Source organism: Tiliqua scincoides, chromosome 4, assembly GCF_035046505.1.
Source record: "Tiliqua scincoides isolate rTilSci1 chromosome 4, rTilSci1.hap2, whole genome shotgun sequence".
Classification (NCBI taxonomy): domain Eukaryota; kingdom Metazoa; phylum Chordata; class Lepidosauria; order Squamata; family Scincidae; genus Tiliqua; species Tiliqua scincoides.
In genome coordinates this window covers 141,732,926-141,760,225 of record NC_089824.1, presented here as the reverse complement: position 1 = coordinate 141,760,225, position 27,300 = coordinate 141,732,926, and the positions used below count along the sequence as shown (strand labels likewise).

Genomic DNA, 27,300 nt, shown 5'->3' with positions numbered 1-27,300 from the left:
ATTTGCATTAATTGATGAAACATGCATTCTTCAATAGGCGCCTCCTATGAACCCGTCTTGCCTTCAGTTTAATTGTTCTTCTTTGGTGAAAAATGCCGGCTTCCCACGAGGGAAGTTTGACCTCAAAGCCCCAGCAGTAGGTAGAATCAAGCTTCAGTTCTGTGGTCGACCTACTTAGCACAATGAGTGTGTGTGAGAGAGTGTTTGCACACACACTGGTCTGCATTTAAGACTCTCGGTGAATTTCCTTTTATCATAGCCGATGAGCAGCATGCAGTGATCCATATTACCTTTCCTTGAGCCTTGTACAAATTGTTTAGTGTTACGTCAGTATGGATGGGTTCATTATTAACTTTTAAAAGAGGGCCTGTTGAACCACAGCATGCATGTACCAGAGACGTTAAGGCCTCTCTACTAGTGAGGAGTAGAAGGCAGGTGGCACTAACTGTTTCCTGGCTAAACAATTTGAAATAGAGACTCCCGAGCTGTGAGTCAGATTGATAAGAACAGCTGGGTGGATTGCTGTTTAACTCTCAGATGGCTGGACTTGTACTTTATTCAGTAAATGGTATGCACAGAGTAGAGATGATAAATGGTTGTTCCTTGTCATTAAGACTCTCCTAGCTAACACTGGTAACCACACTTGCACGTTATGTCCTGAAAGATTTGTCAAAGATTTACCGACAGGTTTTGCTTCAAAGCTACATTCAGATTTTCAAAACATGCATTTCTTCTCAGCAGGCTGGAGTGATGAAGGATGCCAAGAAGCTATTCAAAATTCCCAACAGACTGGCAAATGGCAGAGTCTATTAAATATCTTCCTTTCTGTCTGTCTTTTCTGTCATTCTTTCTTTCCAGCCTGATGCATCGATGCCATCTGTTTAAAAATGTAGCTTCCCCACAGTGAATATTCCCATCTATTCAGGAAAGCTGTGTACTTCCTAGACCTCAACTGGTGAGATATATTAGCATTACTAGACATTTGCTTTCCAGAAGATATTGAACCACTTAGAAAACTTCTTTCTGTCTTTTGATCTATCACCACAAATTAGGTTTAGGTATGATTTTGGGGTTCAGATTTTTTTCCAACTCCTGGATATTATCAATAATTCCAGCTAGTAGCTTCCTGCACCACAGGTTTGGTGTTTTAGCGCAAACCAGGATTGCTGGAAACAGAGATAGGCAGCAACCTGGATGTCTTGGTCACAAAAACACACTTTTTTGTGGCTTGAATGGACTTGAGTCACATGTGTCAAAAACTTGGGCACTGACTCAGGACTCATTTTTTTACCCTAAAAATAAAAAGATTCAAATAGATTCAAGTCAAGACTTGCTTCTGTGTGTGTTTGCAACTTTGTTTTGTGTGTGTTCTGGCTTGCTTGCTTGGTTTCTTTTTTTTGGCACTTTCCCAACTTGACTTGTTTCTCAGAAAGACACGAACTCAAGTCAGAATGACTTTAAAAAGTTGTGGGCGAGTCACAGCAGCTGCCCAATATGACTCATGGGCGACTCGAGTCAAGGGAAGTAGAGTCTCAGAACTTGACTCCAGATTTAGTGTTGTGATTCTAGCACATCCCTGGTTGGAAATACAGGTTGAGACTAATTATTCGCATGGGTTCTGTTCCAAGCACTCACGCGGATGGCAAAAAAACACACTATAGCAAATCAATTTAAAAAACAAAGTTTCTTTGCTCCAGTAATTTAAAAACAGCCTGGATGACCTATGTGATGTAAGATAAGAGTCATTAAGAAGACAATCCATCAATCAGTCATCCTCCAAGAGCTTACAAAGGCGCTTCACTCAGCCCTTCCCTTCACCAATGCAAAGTGATCACCTTTCTTTCACGTGCTCAGCCAGCTGCCCTCTCTCTCTCTCATTAAGGAGGCTATTGTTAAAGGACTGTTCAGTTTTTTAAACAGATTTTAAAGGGGTGCATTTTTCCCCTTCTCCAGGGATCAGCACATTCCTTCTCATTTGCAGGGGCCATTTTGTTGAGTCAAATCTGTGTATGAAAAATCCGTGTATAAATAGGCTGGACCTGTATCCAGGAAAAGTTGGGTTCCTGGATACCGGCCCAAGAAACCTGCATTTAGCACAGGAACTCAATCAGGTGGGCCGCACAGTGTGCATTGGTCACCAGGAAGAACAGGGCATTCTGGTAGTGGAAGATAGAGCACCCACACATATCAACCAATAGAACTGAGACCTCTGTCATTTGTGTTCACACAGAATTTGATATTTTGTAAGTATTCATAGTGCATGCTATATCATTAACACAGAAGCCAGCCCTGACTGTAGTTAGGAGCTTGGTTTATCAGTTGAGCTATGTATAATTGTACACTATGTACCGCATTTCTGTCCCTAAAGAAGATAGCTTGCACTTTAATGAAACATTTTGATCTTTGCTATTGTATGTAATTTGAGCCGAAATTAGTCATTACTTGTTTTCTCATACTGGCGGCCAGGAGGCAAATGGTTTATCTCATTCTTTTTTTTTCCAAACAGTCATTTGGCTGAAGTCATCCCCCCTTTTCTTTTACCATCACAGGAACAATACCTTGTACCTTGAAACAAACTTTTGACTTGTTGTTCCAGAGTCTTTTACAAACAGTGGCCAAACCTCATCAGATTTGGGTAGGTAAATCATAATCCTTATTTATCCATTTCAAGGTCCTTACAATCATAAACATCACCAAATAGTAGTCAAATTGGTACTGTTAGCCCCATTGAACAGCGTACAAACTAAGACTGAGATATAGGAATTTAGTTAAGGTCAGACGGTGGAATTAGAACTGAGCTGGAGTTTAAACACCAGGCTCCAGCTTCAGACTCCATAAAGTAGCTAGTGGGCCTTACTTCCCATAATTTGATATAATCTTGAAAATATTTGGCAGCCTTTGATATCTACTGATGCCAATCCAGTGGACAAACCTTGATTCCTCTATTTAGAATAAAGTGATAAAGTGAGTAGCCCTGTTTAGAAGTATTGTAACCATGAAGACAGAAGTCTAGCATTCCATATTTTTTCATTCTTTTCATTGGTGAAAGCATTTGCCTCTTCAATCCAACACTTGCCCATTTGGGGGAGGGGAAAGAACTACCAAGAGTGAGTGGATAATTTTCTTGGACCATTATTTGGGTTTCTTTGTACATATGCCAATAAAGGTTTTGAACTGAATTGACCAAGAGTGTGTCAGAGTTGGTGTACTCACAGAGTGCTGTAAACCCAGAGATTCTCCATGGATATAGAACTTCCAAACAGGGCTATGGAAAGCTAAAATGCTTAAGAGCAATCTAGATAATGTCAGATGCTAAATCAAAAGAAATCTCACTAAACTTTGTGAATTCTCCTGTATTAAAAGAAAGTTATGAGTATCTCAAAAATTCATATTTATTCAGGGCCAGAAGTGACACCATTAAGCAGGAAGTGATAACTTTAAGCAAATGGTGGCCAGAAATAAGGATGTTATTCTCCCATAGAAACTCATCAGCTGCAAATGACAAAAGAGAAAATGCGCAAATCTTATTCATCATTTCAAGATATGAGTGAGCCCAATTATCATGTTGTGAGAGCCCAAATATAACAGGGCCAGGGTAAATTGCTTCCAGGGGCCACATCCGGCCCACAGCCCTTATGTTTGACACCTCTGAGCTAGAGATTGTCAGGCAAAGACCGAGCTTAGCAAGTGGAGGAGATTGCTCATACAAGTCCTGTCATTTTCATGGTCAGTTAGTGTGCCTTCCTGCCTGCCTGTCCAAAATGTTTGTAGACTGGTTCACCCATTCTCATGGTATCTTACCCTCATTGCAACTATGCGACTCAAACCAAAGGACATAAAATGTGTTGGCAACCGTCAGTCACGAAAGACTATGGTATCGCGCTCTGAATGGTGGTTCTGGAACAGTGTCTAGTGTGGCTGAAAAGGCCGATTCGGGAGTGACAATCCCTTCCACACCGGGAGCAAGTGCAGTCTGTCTCTGGTCTGTCTCCCTGGCTATGGGCCTTCCTTCTTTGCCTCTTAGCCTCAGACTGTTGGCCAAGTGTCTCTTCAAACTGGGAAAGGCCATGCTGCACAGCCTGCCTCCAAGCGGGCTGCTCAGAGGCCAGGGTTTCCCACCTGTTGAGGTCAACTCCTAAGGCCTTCAGATCCCTCTTGCAGATGTCCTTGTATTGCAGCTGTGGTCTACCTGTAGGGCGCTTTCCTTGCACGAGTTCTCCATAGAGGAGATCCTTTGGGATCCGCCCATCGTTCATTCTCACAACATGACCGAGCCAACGCAGGCGTCTCTGTTTCAGCAGTGCATACATGCTAGGGATTTCAGCACGTTCCAGGACTGTGTTGTTTGGAACTTTGTCCTGCCAGGTGATGCCGAGAATGCGTCGGAGGCAGCGCATGTGGAAAGCATTCAGTTTCCTCTCCTGTTGTGAGCGAAGAGTCCATATAAAAAAGCACTCAAATAATATGAGTAACTTGATTCAGAGGCCTGTGCCTAACTAACTGAATTCGACCCTAACTGACAATCCTTGGGGTAAGCAAAAATATCCACATTCTCTCTTGATTATGCTTTAATTTATGTGTTCAAGGGTCACATAACTTTGATAAGGATTTCAGGGAAGGCATTCGGAAACGAAGAAAAGCTACTGTTAAGCAAAACTTGGAATACTTTGCATCAAATATCAAGGGAAACAAAACAGTCCTTTTCAAAGCTTTGGGTTATTCATGGCTTGTAGGAGGGTAGGGAAAGGCGTATTTACTGAACAACATAGAATTGTTTCTCAGAGTCTTAATTTGGAGCTGAAGATTAAACAATTGCTACTTGAAAAATTCTTACCACATGAATTGTGGGAATCTGCTCACAGGGTTGCACATTCCAGTCCTCTAATTCCTCCCATACTTTGACAAGGGCTTTTTTTTTTTTTTTTTAAGTGCTATTTAACAAACATGTTGGGAAATTTCTTTCTACCCATATCAGAAATTAAAGATGAAATGACTGGTGCATTTTTAATTTGATGAATATTCAAACTCTATTCACCCCTTTGAAAACTTCATTATGATTCATAACAGTTTAATTTGCCTGAATTCTTTTTGTTACTTTGTTTCATTTCTCACTGCTTTTCATTTCATCTTTGCCAACATGAAAGAGATGAAAACTAACTTAGTAAAAACCAGGAACTTAAAAAAAAAAAAGTATATATATATATATATTTTAGTTGAATCTAAATATATTTAATTGTGTACAGCAGGGGTGCCCAAACCCTGGCCCTGGGGCCACTTGCGGCCCTCGGGGGCTCCAACCCGCAGGGAGCCCCCAATCTCCAGTGAGCCTCTGGCCCTCTGGAGACTTGCTGGAGTCCATGCTGGCCCAACACAATTGCTCTCAGCATGAGGAAAACTGTTCGACCTCTCACCTGAGCTGTGGGATGAGGGCTCCCTCCACTACTTGTTGTTTCATTTCTGTGATGCAGCAGTGGCAGCAAAGGAAAGACTGGCCTTGCTTTGTGCAAGGCCTTTTATAGGTCTTGAGTTACTGCAAGACTTTCATTCATTCATATAAACTCCATCTCAAATATATTCATTTATGTAAATTTATTCAAGTTTGAAATGTAAATTAATTCTTTTTTTTCCTGGCCCCCGACACAGTGATAGAGAGATGATGTGGCCCTCCTGCCAAAATGTTTGGACACCCCTAGTGTACAGCAAGGAGATATACATTAAGTATCAGTTCTGTGTCACTAAGTCTATGCAGAGTTCCATTTGCAAATGCCACCACAATCATGGCCATTGGGCAGCCCAATCCTGAGCTGCCCAGGGTGCCCAGGCTCGGTGGCACCGAGAATGGCTGCCGCTGGATCCTGTGAGCCCCAGGCTACCGCGGGAGGCACCTCGGGAGCAGGGGACTTTTTTCCCCTTCTCCTAGGTAAGGTAAGCAGCCCCACAATGGGGTTACTCACTTTACTGCCGATTTGGTCGGCGGTAAGGTAAAGGAACTCATGTAGGGTACGGAGCCCTCCACAAGCACCTTGGATCCTGCGGAGCAGAGCTCCGCAGACCTGCCTCCCTCCCTACACCGGCATGCATCCTGCCCGCCCCCTCCCCATGTCATGCCTCCACGTCATGCCTTCCCCTGCCTTCTCCCCCCCTCCGTTCTCCCCCCCACCCCGGAATGCCTCCTCCCTGCCCCCATCCCCGCTTACTGTGCTGCGGCTCGGCGGTCTGGGAGACCACCGAGCCATGGAAGCTGGGCAACCGCCCCACACTAGCCCAGCACCGGCCAATGCTGGGCTAGCATGGGCGGGAGCCCGGTGGTGAGAAGTGCTTGGTGGCACGTAGCCATGCTGCTGAGCACAGGATTGGGCTCTCAGTCTACTATTTGGTCTTGCTGCCCTGTTAGGGGCTTGGCAGTTGAAATAAACGGTCCATAGCATTCCAATCACTACTTTGTCATGCAACATGGATTACATTGGTGCTACAGGAGACAGTGATTTGGTTGGCTATTTCAAACCAATAGCTGAACTTTCAGCTTTTCTCACTTCTGCATTTCCACCTGGCCATGTGTACCTATCCTCTTTGTTGATTTCTCTGCTAGTTTTCCTTCCCATCAGACTCCTTCTATTGGTCTTCTTCATCCCTCATTATTCTCAAGCAGTCCCTCTCCCAACCCTGTTTTCTGACAGCCCATCCCACATTTCCCTTGGCCTGCTGCCTTGCATCTTCCTTTACTAGACTCTCGCCTTTTCAATCTCATTTTGCCTGCCCATTTCTGGAATGTAAGTAGCTCAGGGCTCAATCCTAAAAGCTCTCAGCTCTAGTGCTAGTTGTTGCAAACTTACCGTAAAGCATGTTTACAGCTTCCTCCACACAGAGAGCACCAGCCCAGTGCCAGTCAGCTCTGGGTCCAGCACCGGACTGATGATGCCCGGAGCAAGGGAAGAGCTCCAGGCAGTGGTAAGGACTGTTGGAGCAAGGGAACGGGAGGAACTGGGGTGGGAGCCCTGCTCTGCCATATCCTTTCCTCCATGTTGTACTGAAATTTTGAAAAGCCCCATTGAAGGACTTGGAGCTTTCCTCTGGGGAAAGGAATGAAAGTCTCCTTCCCCTGAAGAGGCCTCTGGTTGTCCTAGCGGTGCTGCTGGATGCAGCAATAGCCATTTTCACACCTCTGCACCTAGTGGTGCTGCTGGGGATAGGATTGGGCTGCCTGCCAATAGCAGACAGAAATTTGCAGACAGAAATTGGACCAATCCCTGCCAGAAGACACCACCACCACACCTCATAATATATCATAATGATTGCAGAGATGTTACACCAGTGCTAACGTTTAAGACCAAGATGCCAGTATCCTGATTTGCTTCTTGAATAAATAAGAATCCATGGTAAAAAATATTCTTAAAATTGACTTGAGATCCATATGCTTACCATGTGTTTCCCCTAGTCCAGCATTTCCCAAACTGTGGGTTGCAACCCACTAGTGGGTCACAACCTGACATAGGGTAGGTTGAACGCAATGCTCAAATGTCTCCCAGAAATGACAGGAAGCTATTGTAGATAGTCATGTATAGTACAGTACGTGAAATTTCTGCCAAGTAATCAAGCTCCAATTCTCACTTGGCCTGATCTCCGGGTCAATCAGAGGGCAGAGCCTTTCCACTCTGAACAGTTTCCTTTCTCAGGCTGCAGACAGGCGGGCGCCAAGTTTCTCAAGCAGCAGGCAGGCAGGGCAGAGATCGTTTCTACGGCATTCCAGCCAAAGTGAACCTTTTCTTCTCCTTCCTTCTGCTGCAGCCTGGTTCTGGTTCTGGTTCTGCTTGGCAAATGCTTGCAAAGCAGGTCTATTTTTGAAACACCAGGATGGGACCCTCCTTCCCAGGCTACAATTCAGTGCGCCCTTACTTCAGAACAACACCCATGGAAAGCAGTGGGTCTACTTCTGAGTAAAAAGGGCTGCAAATATATGCAGCTGCATCTCTCTGCTGTGAATGGAATTGCACACTCCCAGTTATGTGTTATGGGTTGTATGTTGTACGTAGAGCTTCTGGCTTAACACACCAGACACCATAAAGGTGGATTTGATTCATGGTTCAACCTTTTTCACTGGCATATCCCTTGGCAGCCCATTTCCATAAATTGTACCCTTCCTATTAGCAAAATGTTTGTAATTAATAATACAAGCCCTCATCTCCCCATATGAAAACCCAGACTTCATGTATTCATCACAGTGTTTTCTCTTTTCATCTGTTTGAAGGACAGAAGACTCTGCCTTTGCACTGTTTTGCACCAGAAGTGTGCTGAGAAATTCTGGGTGATTGATCACTTTCCATATTATGTTTCAGCTTTTTTACTGTGCTGGTTTTCAATCACTGGTTCATACATGAATTGATGACCAAAAAGTAGCTATAGGTGGGGCTTTCACAGCCCCACCTTCCAGGTCGTGCATTCTGGAGCACGGCCTGCCTTTTCTGCCATTATTCCATTCTTTTTCAAGTACCCCTAAAGGTCCTGTTGAGTGTCCCTGGGAGTACACGAATACCAGGTTGGGAACCACTGGTATGTTGTTTACAGTGCACTTACTCTGATAGTGTTTACAAAAAGGTGGTGAAGACCAGAATTTTAAAAAGAATAAAAATGTATCTTACAATCTTTTACTGTGTTTTTAATAAATTAGAGACTACAGTTCTTAAGTAACAATTAGTGGCAGGTTATTTTTCAGGATCTGGCCTCAGGTAAAATCAGACAAAACTATAGCCAGACACCCCCCTAAGTTTAACCCCCAACTTATCCGAGGGTCATAGAAAATTCCATGATTGTTGGCTCAAAACGTGCCCTCGACTTATATGCGGGGTTGACTTATAGGCGAGTGTCTGCGGTGTTTCTGGTTTGTTTCTGTGACTTTCTGTCATGTCAGGAGGCATTCTGAGGCCCACAGAGGCCAAGGGAGTGGTATGCAGGCTAGAAGCAGCCTCTGGGAACCCCAAGTAAGGCGTCATGACCCCACCGCAGAGCATGAGGTGGGTTGCAGCACTTAAAAGTTTGGGAACCACTGCCCTAGTCCAATTATCACTACAGGCAGTCTCTGCATACAAAGCTGTTGAGCTTTTTTATTATTTTTAATGTCAAAGCAACTCCACTTGAAATGTCAGAGTCCTGCCTTGACTTCGTTGGTCATCTACCTGCCAGCTAAAATTCTTGGATGTGCCATGTATAAGGTTGTTGAGATTTTGCCATAACTTTCTACTCCCTTTTATCAGGCACACCATTTAAAGAAGGCAGAAGAAGTAGTCAGGTGTTTTGTATGTATTATTGTCTGTTGTAATTCTGAGGTCAGCAGTCATAACAAATGCTCTGAAAACACAACACTAGTCTGAAAAGTCCTAAAACCACCAGAATATTTAGCCAATTGTTTTGGGCCAATTGGAAAATTATTCTGGAGCCTATCCGTTTTCTCATCACATAATTTTTTAAGCCATCAGGGAGTAGAAAAAACTTTCAATTGCTTTCAACTTTTCTAGGTTTTCAATAAATATCCTAAAGACAAAAAGCTTGGCATCCGTTAAAAAAGTAGAAAAGCTCTCAGTCATCCTGACCTCCTTTCCCTTCCACTTAAATTGGAATTTTCCACCTGCGATGTGAAACGTAAGAGATAAGCATTTTACATTTCATTTTCCTTTGTCTGCCAATGCGTATTATGTGTTTTTTTTATTTTTTAAATATGGATATAAATGGGAGAGTTTTAAAATAAAGATAATTTGCAAAATAAGTTAATGTGCCGCTATTTGGCTTGGCTCTTTAGACATCAGAACACTGTAATCTGAGCGTTATTTCCTGCTGTGGATAAAGAAGAAAGTAGTTTTGCTTCTTTACCATTTTACCATTTTTCTAATAATAAAGATCATTGTCTTTGGCTTTTCCTATCATAACTCCATGCCCTTTGCTAAAGGAACTAAAATGATTAAAAACTCAAGGAGGGTTGAGCCTGTTAAATCCTACACATTCTTCTTTTTCCAAACAGTTTTAATGGGCTGGTTTTAAACTTGGCACATAGTGCATTCATCCCATCTAACTCTTCTATCAATCTGTCTGAGTTTTTTCAACAGATTCCTCCCAAAACTGTGTCAAAAACATAAATCACTGGATTAAACTTGTTGGGAATGATGAAAGCTGAATTCATGTATATACATGTGGTGGTACAAATGGACCCTTTTACAATTTAACTTGAATGAAAGCAATAAATTTGAAACAGGTTTAACTGATGATATTGGTAATCCGCAACAGATTTCATAAATGTTGTTGAATGAACATTGGTTTTGTTGAGTAATCCCCTCAATTAAAGACAGGACAGATAACTCAAACAATCTGCTAAACAGGAAAATAATACATTTTTAAAATGTTATCGTGAGTTTAAAAAAAAATTCCAGTACTGGCACTCTTAATTAATAAGTGAATTATAATCTAAAGAATTATCTTCATTTAATTCTTGATGGTTCTGATTTGAAGATAGGGATCTTTTGGTCTTGCATTTCTATCATGTTAAGAAAAATGATATAACAATTGTTGTCTACACTGGCTTTATTAGTTTTGGCTTTTTTAAACAAAAAAAGGCTGAAGACAATTGTCATTTAATATTATGAAGGAACCAAATTTTCTATGTCTGTATATTTATGTATACTGGTATTCTAGCTTCCAAAATGTTGTGCTTCCATTCAAAACCTTCCTGCTGTAGATAAACCACAAAAGGGGAGCATTCACTCATTCATTCAAGGAGATTCATTCTCTTTTATTAAAAAAATGACAATTGTATGCAACTTCTGGGAGTTACAAATGAAAACACAGGACCAATCCCACACTCAAGTTTTGTATTTTTTAAAGAACTTCCCCATCCTAAGGAGCAATCCCACACTCAAGTTGTGTATTTTTTAAAGAACGTCCCCATCCTAAGTGATTTACCTTCTTTTTTGTCAATGCTCTAATATAAAGAAGGAAGATTGGAGAGCCTTCCATATGTCACTGTACATTCTTATATATTTCAGCAATCCATATGCTTGCCAAGTGATATCCTTTCTTAAAGACACTTGTATTGTCTCTTTGTTTATTAAGGAGGATCCTCTAGGGAAGTGTTTCTCAAACTGTGGGTCGGGACCCACTAGGTGGGTTGCGAACCAATTTCAGGTGGGTCTCCACTCATTACAGTATTTCAATATATTAGACTTGATGCCACCATGATATGTGACTGCATTTGAGGAAGTGTTACAGTACTATGCTTTTAATAAGCTAATCTGTATATGCTTTTAACAATGATAGTCAATGGGACTTACTCCTGGGTAAGTGTGGGCAGGATTGCAGCCTAGGATTGTTAAAAATTTTCTTGCTTGATGATGCCGCTTTCGGTCATGACATGACTTCCGGTGGGTACCGTCAGATTCTCATTCAAAAAAGTGGGTCCCGGTGCTAAATGTGTGAGAACCTCTACAATAGGGACTCCGTTATTCTGACACACACACACACACACACACACACACACACACACACGCACACATGCACACACACATCATGTGTTTCTCATGGTGGACACAAATCACTACAATACAGCTGAGCTTATCTTATACTGCACAGGACATATAGGTCAGTCTCTACGCAAAAGAATAAATGAACACAAATCTAACATCAAAAATGGCAACTTTTAGAAACCAGAGGGAGAACATTTCACCCTCCAAGGACACTCTGCTGCTGACCTCCAAGTCACCATACTTCAAAAATCAAAACCCAACACTTCAAAGGGAATATCTAGTGTGAAATTGCTGAACTACAATTTTTTGGCAAATTCAATTCTGAGTCAATTCGGAATTAATTGCTACTCTGGGTTTCTTTCCCACTACAGGTGTGAAATTAGCATGGCACAGCTAAGAAAAAATTATATCAGAGTGGCTGTTGTTGTGAATCAGCTCCTTTGTTCTTCTCTTGAATATATTTGGGCCATGCTTAAAAATGTCCAAACGTATTCTTAACCCTTAATCCTATGTCATTTGGATCCTGTGTGGTTGAAAAAGAAAATTCTCTTTCTCTCCCCTTCCGTGTGTGCGTGCACACGTGTGTATTGATCTGTAAGTATCCGCCAACTGACAATAATACTTTATACATTTGAAAATGGACGCTGTTAAGCTGAAAACACATGTGCTTTTAAAAGTCCTTTAATTATCTTGCAAATTTTCCCCCACACAGGATTACTGTTCAAAAATCTTTTTTTCCCCTATATAAATGTTAAAAATCATCTAACTGAAACATTGCTCTCCCACTTGCTTACCCTGTTTGCTCTCTCACAGTGCTCTGCAAGTAGACACACAGTGAAGGCTTCATGGTTGGCAACCTTCAGTCTCGAAAGACCATGGTATAAGCCTACAGCACCCGATATTCCCAGGCGGTCTCCCATCCAAGTACTAACCAGGCCTGACCCTGCTTAACTTATGCATGACATTCATAAATAAGTTTTGCTATCATCAATAGGGCTTACTCCTGGGTAAGTGTGTATAGGCAACATGCCATACAGCAAGGCTGGGCCATTGCCGCAAACAGTGAGCAGCTGTGGTCATATGGCATTGGAACCAGGAACAGCCTCAGTGCCAGTAGTGTGGGGCAAGAGGTGGATGGAATGGGGCAGGTAGGGGTGGAACAGGGCAAAGCCTGGGGCAGGAAGGGGGTAGTATTGGCGGCAGCGGCACTATCAATATCCTATCCCCCTTCCCATCCTTGATCTGCCTTCCCGGGTTCATTCGGACTTCCACCAGCAAAAGAGCTGACACAGTTCTGAGTAGACACATTCAGGCTGTGGAGACTTACATCCAGCAAGAGAACAAATGTTCCCTTGGAGAAAACCTCCTGGACTGCCTCAGGTTGCGGTGTGTGCTCTGGTGGTGTGGCTGCATCAGTGGGGGGGGGGGATTAGATAGGATTGGGCTGTTTGTCAATATGGGCTAAATTGCAAGTAACCACAGTACAGGTGTAGCTGCTGCTTTATGTAATTGACAAAAGCTTTTGTTAATTAACATGGTTTTTAGTGTGCCTCCGACTGTCCCCATGCAGGCAACCTTCCCTCAGCACTTTCTGGAGTAGCTGAGTCCGTGCCACTGTCTGAAAAAGGAAGGTGTTGTAGGGTCTGAGGCAGTGAGAATTATTTACTTACAAACAATAGACCATTCAAAATCACATCTTTCACCTTATTCCATTGTGTGTGATTTTTTTTTTAATTGCTCTCATTGATGAAATACATAGAAGTCATTGTCAGAGAATTCACTGTTAGAGCAGTCACTTCAGAGGAAGCCCATTTTAGCTAATCAAGTGTAAGTGACAAATAATAAGGAAATGGGTCCCTGAAATTTCCATTGTCAGATGACTGAGGAAGTTCAAGTGTTCAGGAACTTGGGCACTACAGAATGGGCGGAATAGGCGGAAGCATCCCAGCTTTTCTTCAACCTTCACATTATTAGTTACTGACAATAGATGTATAGTATGATAATGTGCAATGAGTATCAGGTATTTTCCTTGGCTGCAGAGTTATTCTGTGGCATTTACCAGGGATCTCATACAGACATAATGAGATAAAAGGACATTCCCTTACTGTGTAGTAAGGGAAAGAATTACTGCTGTGCTGTGGATGGCAAACTTCTGGTCCATCACACAGATTCAAGGTTAAAATGAAGGATTGTGAGCTGCTTTATTATCATTTATCCTTATAATGGTTCTCATTTTGAGCCCTGGATTCAAAGAATTGGCAATGTGGTGTTTTAAAAAAACTCACCAGGCTAAGTCTGGAATTCTGCACACTGACCTAGGAGTAAGCAGTACTGAAACATTGATGGTCCAATCCTATGAAGTCCTTGCAGTTCTTTAAGGCTGTTGCAAAAGTGAAGTGCCATTCATCACGGCCTGGAAAAGAGCACAGGCACTGGTAGGTCAGTGAAGTGGACAGGAGGGAGGTGGGGTGGGTGGAAGGGGCAGGAGGAAGGAACAACAAAGGCTTGGACAGAGAAGAGGGTGGATCAAGGCTGAGAAGGGTGTGGTATCAGTGGCAGTGGAACTGCCAATATTCCATTCCATCCTTTCTGATCCTGATCTGTCTCTCCGGGACCCCTCAGTCATGTACCAGCTATATACCTAGCACAACTCTGAGTTGACCCAGCAGGGCAGCAAGGGCTTACAAATGTTCCTTTACTAGAGGATAACTTTGATGTAGTAGAGCAGAAGTGCTGGGCTTTGAACGATGCACACCCCCCCAGGATGCAGTGCATTTTCTGGTGGTGTAACTGCATCAGCAGCGTGGGGAGAATTTGATAGGATTGGCTGTGAGACTTCTGATTAAATATGCATACATTTGTGCATAAGTATAAACCTGTGAATTTGATTTTCTTCTGCTAGAGACAAGCATAATTGTCTTCTCTGCTATTGTTTTCTGCTTCCATCTCAGTGAAATATAATCTTGCAAAACCTCATCATTTGACATTAACAAAATATCGACATTTGACTTTTGGAAGGTGCTCAAAGAGGAAAGAATGGAAGTGAATGGGTCATTGACTGTGTCATTAATTTCAATGGTGCTTAGTCACCATTAGCTTTCTTAAGCTACAGCCCAATATTCTAGATCAGGGTTGTCAAACATAAGGCCCATGGAAGCCTCCTATCCAACATGCAGGTGTGGTTATTATAGTTAAGTCAGACTGCCCATTGCTCATTTTAAGATGGCAGTGCTCAGATTGTTAACCGCCAGTGGTGTAGCTTAGGGGGTGCAGGGAGTAGCAGTTGCACCGGGCATCAAGCTTTAGTGGGGCGACAAGCTGAACTTGACACTAGTGGCCAAAATTGTGAAAATGTTGGTATGTAAGAATAATACCATCATGTTGTATATCACTGGAAAGGTAATTTAATGCTGAATTTAATGGAACAAACTGCATTGGAATGCCTGTATGCTATCAAAAGTTATGGTCAATTAACCAGAATATGAAAACATAACAAAAAGTTGATTTTCTTAACTCAAAACTGACCTATGAGACTGATTATTCTGATAGCCAATGATATGTTATTATGTTATTGACATATTATCATGATACAGCATGAAACCAATAAGGAGTTAATATGAATCAGCTCTCATTTCCATGTATGAGAAATGTATGTATGTATATAGTTACCCCTGCTAACTGGGTAAAAAGGCACTTTTTCAAGTGGTGCCCCTCTTATATTTAGCAGGGGGAGAATAACCATCCCTCTTCACCCAGGGGCACAGTTTTTATTTTTTTTTAATTTATTAAATTTTATTTTGTTTGGGGGGGCTGCAAATGTTCTTTGACCCCAGGTTGCAGATAGATGCCTTAGCTATGCCACTGACTGGGGGGAGGCAGCAGAGCAAGTGGGTGGCGAGCTGCTGGGGGGAGGAGGTGGGTTTCTCCCAATTTTCACTCACTTCTGGTTGTGACATCACTTCCGGGGCAACATTTTGAGCTTGGCACCGGGCTACACAATCATTAGCTACGCTACTATTAACCACTTTGGATGGAGGGGGGAAAATGAAAGAAACACTGCTCAGCAGAGGTGGCACTGCAAAAAGGGTGGCCCATGTGATAATTGGGCTCTCCCATATCTTGAAAATATGATCAAGATTTGCATGTTTTCTCTTCTGTCATTTGCCGCTAATGAGTTTCTAGGTATGAACAAAGAGCTTGTTTCTGGTCATCATCTGCTTAATGATGCCACTTCCTGCTTAATGATGTCACTTCTGGCCCTCAGTAGGCACCATAGATGCTAACTTTGACCCTCTGGATGAAACGTGTTTGAGAGCCCTGTTCTAGATTTTACCATTTTAATAACATCATGAGATTTGCCCTTTTTCCTGTTGCAGCCCACAGATGCCCTTTTTGCAGAGCTTTCTACTATAAGTCCCAGATCAATTGCCTTGGAGATGTTTGTTTATTGTGCTGTGTGTTGTGCTGTTTTAATAATTTTGCAGAAGTCCTAGTTTTGTTCAGTGGATTGGAATAAAGTAAAACTGGGATGGCGACAGTACAGCAGAAGATTTCATGTGACCATAATACTAGCTGTTTCATATTTACCCATCACAAGAAAACTTTTCAATTTTTCTCTTGTCTCCTGCGTCTTTAGGGGGGGTATTTTTTTTCGTTCTGGGAACATAGTTGGCATTGGGTCTTTTCTCTGAAACAATTCTAGCAACATTTTCTAATTACCAAATGGTACTTAGTATCCTTCCCCCATACTGCTTTCAGAACAGAGGGAGCTGCTGCAGTTCTACAGAGGCCGTGAACCTGCCTGATGAAGCACAGATGAATATAAAGTACTCTTCTGGGCTTAACAGCCATTATTAATGTGCAGCTCCAACAGGCATTTTTAAAATTCATTGAAAGGTTAAAGGACACACTTTCAACTGTTGTTTTGCATTTTGTTTGGTGAGATTAGTTTTGTACATTTCCACAAAGGAAGTCTGAGGAGATATCAGCAAATTACTTTTCCATTAATTACATCTGCACCATACAATGAATTTCCAAAAAGGGGGGGGAAATGAGTGGGCATCAAGATTGAAAACTGGGTTTGACCAGCCTGCCAAGACAGAATAAGAAATTCTCAGTACGCACCCTATGAGCGTTCGAAACTTTAAAGCAAAATATAAAGTCTCAAATCACTCACAAGATGTTATGGATGTAAGTTATGCATCCTGGTGGCCCAGAATTGATGCGGCCATTGAAGAATGGGTGAATTGATGCAACACCTGCCAGGAGTCTCGGCCAGAAGCACCTAGAGCACCCATGCAACAATGGGAGTCCACTCGCACCCCGTTGTTCCAAATACATATAGACTTTGCAGGACCCTTTCACGGCCAAAATTTCTTCATTCTAGTGGACTCCTACACCAAATGGCTAGAAGTTGTCCCAGTAGCAGCTATGACATCCCGGGCAGTCGTCAAGGCTCTCCGCAAGATCTTTGCTACCCATGGCCTACGTGATACGATTGTGTCAATGCTGCCCAGTTCATATCAGCAGAATTCAAGGAGTTCATCAGCAGGTATTTGATCCGCCATGTGACATCAGCTCCCTTCCATCCATCCACGAATGGTCAAGCTGAATGCATGGTGAGAACCACAAAAGAAGCACTCACCCACATCATCCAGGGTGAGTGGGACCATCGTCTGGCAGTGTTCCTTTTCAGCCAGCAAGTCACACCATGCACTGCCACAGTCCAGCGGAACTTCTTATGGGGCGGCGCCTGACAACGCGTCTTGACCAGCTGCACCCAGATAGGACTTCGGAAAGACCACCGACCTCCGAGATACGAGAGAGTGTGCGTGGGTTCAGCCCAAATGACTCAGTGTATGTATGCAACTATGCGAATGGTCCAGCGTGGATCCCAGCAACCGTCATTAGAATCACTGGCCCCATCTCATACGAGGTGGCCATTCCGGATGGCTGGACTTTCTGCTGTCATGTGGACCAGATGCGTCACCGCCTGGCTGACTCAGCACCCACCATGCTGATTCCAGTCCCCGGTGGAGAGCATCAGGTCTTGCCACAGTTTGGAGAGGCCATCAGTCTAGACGTTATACTGCAGGAACCGGAGACCTCCCTGGACTTATCTGAGCCACCAGATGTCAGCGCACCTATGGGGAGTCCCTCTGCCATAGATGTGCCAACCCCAGAGCTGAATGAGGAAACAGAGGTCCTGATACCGACGCCGCGCCGTTCTTTGCAAATGCGGGTACAGCCCCGCCACTTACAGTACTATGTTGGTTAATCTTGAACTGTACTTGGGGGGAGGGGTGTTATGTATGTAAGTTATGCAGGATCAAAATCCTGCATAACTGATTGGCCCAGACTTATGGCTAGCCAATCGGGTGAAGGATCGAAATCTTACCGTCCAATTGGCCCTCTAGTTAATGTAAGTTCTGGCCAATCGGGTGATGGATTGAAATCCTACCATCCGATTGGCCCTCTAGTTAAGGTTTCAATTGCACCAATCGCAGGAAGTCTGGGCAGAGTTAAAGGCTATAAAAAGCCAGAGGTTTGCCTTGTATTTTGTTAGGTTCTGTTCTGAAGATGGAATAAACGTATTGAGCTGTTATCACTATGCCTTCCTTTATTTGCATGGACCCACTATATAACACTGGCAACAAGGGTGGGATCCTATTCCTCCATGCTGAACAATGCTAGAACCAAGAGCTGATATACTACTGGGGAATTGTTGCCCCAGACAAAGGAAGAAGACCTGCTTCCATACGTCTGTTGAGCTGCCACCATGACCACCAAAGTCACATTGGGGAATTCGATCCAGCGCTATGGGACACTTACGCAGAACGTCTTGAGTTCTTCCTGGAGGCCAACGCAATTAAAGATGCCGCTCAATAAACGTATTGAGCTGTTATCACTATGCCTTCCTTTATTCACATGGACCCACTATATAACACAAGGCATGCTTGCTTCTCATTTTTCTTAACTACTACAGGGCCCAATTCTATCCAATTTTCCATTGCCGGTGCTGCTGTGCCTATGGGGCATGCACGACTTCCTATGTTGAGGAGACAGTCTTGGAGGCCTCCTCAAGCTATGGGAACATTTGTTCCCTTGCCTCAGGACTACATTGCCACTGCCCTGGTCCTGGAAAGTTGGATAGGATTAGGCCAAAAATCCGTTAAGAGGTTTACAACAGCAAATGATCACTATAACAAAGTCTGTCAATCTGTGCTGCTGACACCGAACACAAGATTTTGAGATGCAGAAGTATAGCACTGCAGCTGCAATCTCTGGGAGTAAGCCCTGTTGAACACAATGGAACTTACTTCTGAGTAAACATGCATAGGCTTGTGCTGTGAAAGACATGTTCAGTGGATAGGAAGCAGCTCTTCCTATCCTTCCTGCCCTGGCATTGTGCAAGCAATAGTGAAGGTCCTACAACTGTTTGGATCACCCCAGCAATTTTTCTCCTCTCAGGGGCAAGTACCCATCCAAACTCCCCATCAGAAGCCAATAAGGATACTATGACTGGCAATACTCTGTCACTACTTGTGGCATCTGGGCTGCATTGTCCACTGTGGAGGTGGAAGAGGAATTGCCAGGTTATACGCATCCGCCCTCCATGCCCAATAGAAATTCTCCTAGGGTCTTTAGAGTGCTCTGGGGAGAATCCCATAGGCTGCTATAGCGTTATTGTGATTGTCCCTTAACTGAATTAGACATCCCGGTGCATATCTTTTTCCGATGCCCAAAATATGCAGCAGGGAGAGATCGATTCTTAAAGAAATGGATGCATAAATTTTCTAAGTTCTTGAACTCTTTAAGACTGAAATCCTTGCAACAAAATTACTGTTAAGTAGTCTTTGCAAAGAGTGTGATGTGGATATAGCCAAATTCTGTTTCTATGTGGTTTTAAACTCTGCTTTTAAGATTTTAGATAAATAGGTGTATGGCTTATGTGCTGATCAGCCTAATAAACTTGACTTGATATAGGCTGCTATGGAAGTTGTGTAAGTTTCAAAGTTCCCTTAAGAAAATCTAGATCAACTACATCTTTCTAGAGTTTCCTAAATGAACTCTAAGGCTGCTGGAACTCCAGCAGCAGGGAGCAGGCAATGACGGAATGGCTGTAGCCTTAGGGGAACTGTTGGCCACTGGCACATACCCAGGTAACACTAGTATACCTGGGGGAGGTCAAGGAAGCAAATGCCCCAGGGCACCACACCTCCAGGGATGGCACTGCTGCCCATGCCCCCCAATGTCTCCCCCATCCACATCCTGTTGTTGCCTTCCATGACCACCCTCCACAGGCCTTCTGAGGGCCAGGGAGGCTGCACACAGCCTCCAGAGGCATTCTGAGGCCTCTGGCAATCTTGGCCCCTGTGCCTCCCAGGGTCAAAACCACAGAATGCCACCCCCCACTTCTTACCAGTCACATCCTCTTACCAGTCATATCTGGGGCCAAGCACAGTCTCCTCCGGCCCGCCAGAGGCCTTTTGAAGCCTCTGTGGGGTCTTTACTTCCAGTTTTTTTTGACAAAAACCAGAAATGACATTTAAAGGCTTTCCAGAGGCCTCAGTAGGCCTCTGGTGGACTGGAGGAGGCCGTACAGAACCCCGGACATGACTGGTAAGGGGGGGCAACTGGTAGGGGGCAGCATTCTGTGGGCCTGGTCCCAGGCGGCACAGGGGCCAGAATTTGCAGTGCCAGGCGGACCTGTCCTCTGAAGCTGGCACTGCTGCAAATGACTTTGTTCAGCACACACGCATTAGACCTTCAATGAACAGATATAACACGCACACATTCAAAAATACTGAGGCTCCTTCATTGTGGTATAAAGATTCTGTGCTACTCTGACAGTGCACCGAAAGTTCATGGGTGGGAATTTTACGATAGAATCTATGTCATCCATAAGTGTCTTCAGTAGATGGCATATTGGGAGGAGGGATGTCATTAAATAACTAGGATATATAAAGTACAGATTTAGTGATTTCCTGCAATACGTCGTTCTGCATTTTTTGTGCCATCACTAAGAATTTAATTCCAGTAATGTATTTCTGCCGGTCTGAATTACGCTGCCATCATGATTACAGAACCATGTGTCCTCAATGGCACTTTTTGTGTGCAGAGCCATTGGGGAAAATTTCTAGCATCTGGGTAGCCACAAATTAGATCCTTCCTTATCTGAGAGCAAGCAGTCTAGCGGGTGCACATTGCAGCTCTAGGATAAAACACATGAAGCTCTTATCTCAAGAGCACTTACACAATGGTTGTTAATTATTAACCTACCTTTAGGACTTACCCTATTAGTTCAACTCTGTCTTTGAGCCTTTACTGTTAAAACCCAGGCCGGTATCAAAACACTGCATTCAAGTGGATTTGTGTCACTATGGTCAGGGTGTTTTCCAATGTGAGCTCTCACATTAGGCTACTGCAAGCTTGCAGAACTCGATTATGTGTCAAATTTGTACGTATACCTTACATTTCTCCTTAAGCACTGGGGTATGTTCTCAAGGCCTCTAGTTAATCAGAAATTCAGATTATCAGGAGGGCTGTTTATATAGGATTATGATAATGTCAGCCTACATGGAAGACATAAAGTAAATTTCAGCAGTGGGCATTCTGGCTTATGCGCCTCAGATAAAAGAGATGCTACTGTAGGCCGCATTTGCCCTGGACTTAGGTTTCTTGCGTATTTGAAATCTTATGTTCTTTTCTTTTTTCAGGGCATAAACAGGGATCATGTATTTCCCCATTTCACCACTGCAGTCTCTGATTGTGGGAGAAGTGATTGTGGGAACTGGGTTCCCTCCATTGTACAGGTTTGAAGGAAAATGGTCTAAAACTAATGAGCAGTGCATCCAGTCTGCCGTCCCCCCACCCCACCCCACACACACTTCCTGCAAGGATACTGGGGAACGCACTACAATGCAACTGAGCAACTTATTGGGCAGGAGGTCTGGTCTAGAGGGTAGAGCCTCCATTTGCCTGAAGATTAACATCCACAAGGTCGCCAGTTCGAGGCCACCGGCACCGTGCGACCTTGAAGCAGCTGGCAAGCTGCAGCTGAGCTGTTCCATCTGCTCGGAGCGTGGGAGGATGGAGGCCAGAATGTTAAACCAGATCGGAGTGTAACACCTTGAATGTGGTGGTTCTTGAAAGAGAGAACCTTCTTTCAATTTGTAAAAATCCCTGCGTGGATTTAATAAGCCTGCCTGTGTAAACCGCCTTGAATAAAGTCTTGAATAAAGACCAAGAAAGGCGGTATATAAATACTGTCTATTATTATATTATTATTAAAAGAACAATTTCGCAGAGAGGGAAACCAAACAGGCGAAAGCAGGGGGAACAGTGCAAATAAATATAAAACCATGGAGGTGAATCTGTCCACAACCCAGAATAGGAAGAGGAAAAGTACAAGTGATACCGATCAGGCATAGAGTGCCCACCTGCTTGCCCGCCTCCATCTCAGTTCATTTACCTGAGCATGGAGGGAACAACCCAGAAAAGGGGTCTAGACTTGGACACCCAAACTTTGTTTTGTTCCATGGCCTGCTTGACTCTGGCACCCATCCCCATCATGCAGCGTGTTCCACAGAAATCACTGCTTCTTGGTAGAAGTGCTGTTTTCTAGTGCTACTTTTGAAATGTGATAATTGCTCAGTAGTTTCCCGAGGGGGCCACAGTGCTAAGTTTTGCAGGTGCCTCAACACCTGGACCGACCCCGGAGGCAAGGGGGAGGGGCCTTTTCCATGGAGGTGCCTGCAAAACTTAGTGCTGTGCCGTCGTCCCCAGGAAGACTACAATAATTACCACAGTGGCTGTATTTTGAGTCATTGTTTTACCTAATAATTCTGAAGAACCTCTGATACAATGAGTGACCCATCTCCTTTCTGATCACCAACACAATTTACTGACGATACAAAAACGAGGATACAAAATACAGCCATGCAACTTCTGTTTTTCAAACAAATCATAGCCACTCACAAATAAAATGCAAATGAGGGAAACCTGGAAACGATCAAGCTAAACAGGTTTTGTTTTAAAAATAACATGCCGAAAATCAGTACGCTATAAAAGATCTGTTTTTTTAAAAATAGATAATATTTCTAAAATAAATGTTTATAAAATTAGCCTAGCACTTAATTTTGTTTTGATTGTCCTTTTTTTAAAAATTCGGGTTACATCTGTTTCCGTGATGGGATGTTGTGGAAAATGGTAACGTGTGCTTGTCTGTGAAAGCAATGTCCTTTCTTGTTAATGCCAAGAAAACTTTTCCCAAAACACTCGTACTCTGCTCAAGACACTGTAGCCGCTAATGAGGAAAACACTGCAAGTACCTCATTGAAATGTTTTCCTTTGTTTATCTACTGGGAATCTCCCCTTTAATAGCAAAAGAATCCCTGAGTATCAATGAGTCTGAAAGTGCTCATATTTTTGCCAAGAATAAAGTTGTAAAGCTTTGTGTGCCAGCACTTTAAATTAATCTAAAATAATGCAAAGGGGAATTTGTCATCTTGGAAGGCTTTTTACAGCCTCGTCACTATTGTCTCAATTAATAAGAGTGTTCCATATCATTGACACGATTTCTCTCCTCGGTAGCCAATTATGACACCAGTGGATGACATCCCTCTAAGGATGTACATGGAAGCAGAGAGGAAAATCAGAACGTGACAAAATATATGATTGTGCTTGACTCTGCAGCATGGTGATGCTTTCCAAAGCCCACAAGCTGCATCTTCCTGGAGCACGACTTGGTGCCAAGCGCAAATGGCTCCTGTCGGGTGCATTAATTGGGCGTACAAATTAGAAGTGCAATCCTTCATTCCGTTGTTCAGAAGCAAAGGCTTTGATATTTACAGGTCTGTGAATCATGGCCCAATCCTACCGGGCCTCACTGCCAGCAGAATGCGCATTCTGCTGGCAGTGACTGCAAAAACAAAACAAAAAAAGGCTGCAATTGTGCTATGGCAGCAGGCTGAGTTGCAACTGCCTGAGTGCTGGCAAGGAGGCCAGGGTTTTCCCACCTGCGTCAACAGACCCAAAAGGACCTACCAAGGCAGGTAAGATGGCAGGGAAGGTGAGGAGTAGGCAGGGAATGCAGGATAGGGTTGAGAGGGGAGAAATTGAGGGGGGAGAGGGAGGAACGGGGCAGGAAGGCTGTAGGAGTGGTGGATCCGGCAGCTATGGTGTGTGCCGGGTCCTTTCTACTGCAGCAGTAGCCTCCCTGTCTCCTTTCTCTTCTCATACTTGTGCCAGAGATTTCGCTAGGAGTCCTAGGAGACCCATTGTGGGGTGGGAAGCTTTGGAAGGGGAAATCCCCTTTCCCCTCCATAAGCCTCCTGCTCTCCTCCTCCCCTGGGTACGTCACACATCTTATCAGTGGAGCCACATCAAGGAGGAAAGGATCGGGTTGGGCTGTTAGGCTGCAACTCTACAACTGGGAATAGGTACCACTGAACACAGTGGGACGTACTTCTGAGTAGAAATGCATAGCACTGGGCTGTTATTCGTTTTAGACAAAACAAGGGCACAGGATGATTTCAGAGCGCAAAGTTTGTCCAATTCTGCCTGCAAGTTCAACATGCCATTGCTCCTTTTATTTTTGGATGATGATATCATAAACTGCAATCGGGGTGATTAGTAATCCATTGGGACTGCATGAACTCCGATTCAGAACCCACTTCTTACCAAATCAAGCTAAAATGAACCAACTCTCAAAAGTTAAAAAAACAAAAGGTCTTCAATGTATATTGCCGAAAGCAGGTGACTGCATACTATCTTCTTAGTAACAGCCTAGGACATTTTTGTTTCCAAAGCAGAAAATCCAAGTGGTGCCCCTCCCGCCACTGTGATAAAAATGTTGAATCTTGAAAATCTGGCACCTTTCCAATTGAAATATGCCTTCCAAGGTATCCTACCTTACCCTGCCTAAAGACAGAGCTGATCATTATGCTATGGGTCAGTTTCAAGTGCAAAATCATAAGCAGCTGCTGAGTCACAAGCTTCATGGCTTCTATAGGCCAAACAAATAGTGACAAATAATGACAGGTACAAAACATAAAAAACGACAAAAACAAAATGATGTTTCGAGGGGAGCATCAGGGGTCAGCCAGGTTGGGCACTGGTTGGTGGACCACACCTATCAGAAGACCTATCCTGCCAGACTGACCTCTTACCCTTTCCAGAGTTAGTGGAATTGATGCCCTGATCAGCTGAGAGACATGCATCACTGTTAGGTTGAGCATTCCCATCTACAAGTTTGCATTACAGAGTCTCTGGGGCAGTGTTTCTCAAAGTGTGCTCTAGGAGCCCTGGGGCTCCCTGAAACCATGATCACACCATAAGTGGCTGCCATCTACTAGGCACTGTGCCACTCCACACATTTGCTGGTGTTCTGGGACTCCTCAAGACTTTGCATATGTACAGGCTGGGCTCCCCGAGACTCCATTTAGAAATGTGAAGAACTCCAGAGACCAAAAAATTTACAGATCGATGCTCTGGGGCAGTGGTTCTCAAACGTTTAGTGTCGGGACCCACTCTTTACAATGAGAATCTGTCAGGACCCACCGAAAGTGAAGTCATGACTGGAAGTGACACCATCAAGCAGGAAACGTTTTAGCTATCCTAGGCTCCAATTATCCAGGAGTAAGTCCCAATGAGTATCATTGTTAAAAACATACACGTAATAGCCTGATAAAAGTACAGGTCTGTAACATTTCCCCAAATGCAGTCACATAGCAGTCTAATATATTAAAAAATAAAATATTGAAATGAATGGGGACTCACCTGAAATTGACTTGCAAATCACCTAGCGGGTCCTGACCCACAGTTAGAGAAACACTGCTTTAGGGTATAATCTTACTGGCTATTGGGGAGAGCAGGAAGAGCCGCCACCCCCAGTCATTAATCACCTGCCTCTGTTAAGCTGGAGGGATCATGGAAAGCCAATGTACATGGGACCCAGGACAGAAATTCCTCCTGGGCCTCCACTAACCTGGTGCCAGCACTGAGCTATTCAGAGACACTGAGCATGAGAGCAATGGGTCAGCATTAGACCATAATGCAGTGGTTCCCAAACTGTGGGTCACCACCTGATTTTTGTTGGGTTTCCCAAGAGTGATGGAAAGATCAGATAATTGCATCAAGCCCTGAGGCTATTGAAAAATCATATACTATAGCTGCTAATAACCCTGCAAAGAGCACAGCTCCTGCAGTTTGCAAGATAGCTGCTAACTGCCCTAAAAGGAGCTCAGCTCCTGCAGATTGCAAGCATGTGTAAGTACAGAGAGATAAATTTTGAGGGTCTTTTTTCCTGGTTATTATTACTTATAAATAAATAAAATTTCTCTCTTTTTTAAAGATGCGGGTCTTGATAGAGAGTTGTTTTAAAAAGTGGGTCTGGTGCTAAAAAGTTTGGGAACCACTGCCATAATGAATCAAGTGATTATGGAAGTACTCACAAATATCTGTGCTCACTATTTCAGTTTGATACATACATAGTTTGGTAATCTTGTCTGATGCATTTAAGTACTAAGAGAAAAGCGTCAGATCTTCCCATTTGGGTGCGGTTTAGAACCAATCTCCATTTTGAACTCACCCTGTCCTGAGGGAGAAGGGGGGTTGGCCTTAAATAATTGAAATAAATACAGAAATAAAACACCATAAACAAAATATCCTTGCCTGCCAAATGTTTTTTCTCTCTAAATTTGATTTCCAGTGCACAACAGTCTTAGTTAACATTCTGCACTAACCTTTTCTCATGAGATGTCATTTAATAGCATTAAACAAAACTGAGAAGGGTCAAGGAGGGAGGAGGAGAGGAAAGAAAGAAAAAAAATCACATCGTTCCCGTGAAATATGCATTTTGAAAGATTGTGTTCCTGTACAGCCAAGTTGCTGTGTTTTGTTATAAATACGTGAAATTACCAGATTGCCCCAAATTTCATTTTTTGAGCTCCCCCCTTTTTACAGGGAGACCCTGCATCATTAAGCATTGAATGAATATAATGTAACTATTGAAACTGCTTAAAATATTTCCTAACCATAAATTATTATCCAAAAATATTTTTCAAGCAGATAAAAAGAGTTGTCAATTCTGCGTAGTGAATGCCTCATAAGGGGCTCATTTATGGTTGAAAACTGAATAAAAGCAGTAAATTAGGAACAGACGTAACCATAGAGAAGCTGTAATCCACTGCAGATTTCCTTGGTGAATGAAGTATTGTTGTGTGGATTTATCCTCCTTGCTTGTACAGTTAACCAGTCACATCTGTGGCCAGAGTGTTCTCTCTGCACACAGACGAGTCTGATTCAGAAAACCTCCCCTCCATTGCCACAATGAAGTAAGCACATGTTAGTTTACTGTGTATTGATAAAGTGCTAAGTAAAGGATCCCATCTGTTTCATTGGACCAGGCTGTCTTGGAAAGCAAGTACAATATTGGAGCTGAATGCTTGTGAGTTGTGGACATAAGGAAATCACAACAAGTCCAGTGTTGGTCTAGAGTCGGCCTTGTTTACTAGCATATTCCCATGTTCCAGCACGCGTGTTTGTTCATCCTCCACATTTACAGGATGGGTGTTGTGTGAGTTGGGAAGTGTTCAGGAACAGAAAGAAAACCCCTTACCATAAATATTCATGTCCCACAGTACAAATACTTAGCTTTATAGGAATGTAAACTGTAGCGAGTGCGTTTGATTCAGTGCCTCCCCTCGCCTCTTTGGCATTGTTTGCCTCTAGTACACATAATAAGCACTCAAGGATGGGATGAGGACTTGACAGGGAGTCGATTTCGCCTTAT

General features: G+C 43.4%; 1 protein-coding gene across 5 annotated transcripts in view; it reads left to right on the top strand.

The window, feature by feature from the left end:
* The window catches only part of ADGRL2 (adhesion G protein-coupled receptor L2), a 660,835-nt gene that overhangs the window by 232,326 nt on the left and 401,209 nt on the right, over positions 1-27,300 (top strand). The gene's annotated exons all lie outside the window — the stretch shown is intronic.